Raw genomic sequence first — 942 nt, forward strand, 5'->3', positions numbered from 1 at the left:
CTGTACTATCTTCATTGAATCTTAGAACCATCCAAGTATAACATTCTGGAATAGCTGACAATCCTAGCTGCTATTATATATAATAAGAAAGGGCAGATTACTTCAGTTAATTTATCAAGGCTCCAATGAACAAGGTGGAATTACATGATTTGGGAACAATTCTAAACATAATGTACAATGTTAACTTAGAGATAAAGTAAAGGTATTCTAATCATAACTGCAATGCATGCACTTGTCGAACACTTGCTGTTTTGCTGGAGGGAAGTGCTCTTCTACGTAAGAATGAAATTGGATTTAAAAATTTGAAACTTACGAATTTAATTTGTCTTTCATTTCTGACTAATTTAATTTTAGGGGAGGCAGGGAGAAATCTGAATGACCAGAGCACTTCTTGGTACAATTAAGTTGTTTTATGACATGGGTTAGCAACCTACAGCCCAGCACGAAGAGGCAGGATCCAGGTCGTCACAGCTTGGGCAGGGGTGGAAATGAGGGTGTGCGCTTCAAGGGCTTTTCTGCCTGCCATTTGTCTCTGTGCATGTTTCTGCTGTGCTCCATCTCTCACTTACGCAGCTGCTGCTGACACCAGAGCCCTACTTGTTCTCTACCCTCTACATCAGTAAGCAAAGACTAGGTGGGAGAAGAATGAGGAGGGGCAGCAAGAAAGCAAGGAGTACTGGGGCAGCAGCAGGGGATCTGCACATCATTGCAGTGACCGGGTTGCATCCCAAGGCCTTCTTACAAAACACGGCTGATCCCTGTTGTAGGAGAATGATACTAGAGATGTGAGCCATCACTATCAGGAAATGAATCCTCTTCTCAGAAGAAACCCATCTTAAAAGAATCTTGCCTATGGGGAACTGGGAGGAAATGCAAGCTTTTCAGGTTATATACATAACAATTTAAATTTGAAGCATAGACATACATTTCACTTTAATGTAG

Source organism: Alligator mississippiensis, chromosome 4 (assembly GCF_030867095.1).
Source record: "Alligator mississippiensis isolate rAllMis1 chromosome 4, rAllMis1, whole genome shotgun sequence".
Classification (NCBI taxonomy): Eukaryota; Metazoa; Chordata; order Crocodylia; family Alligatoridae; genus Alligator; species Alligator mississippiensis.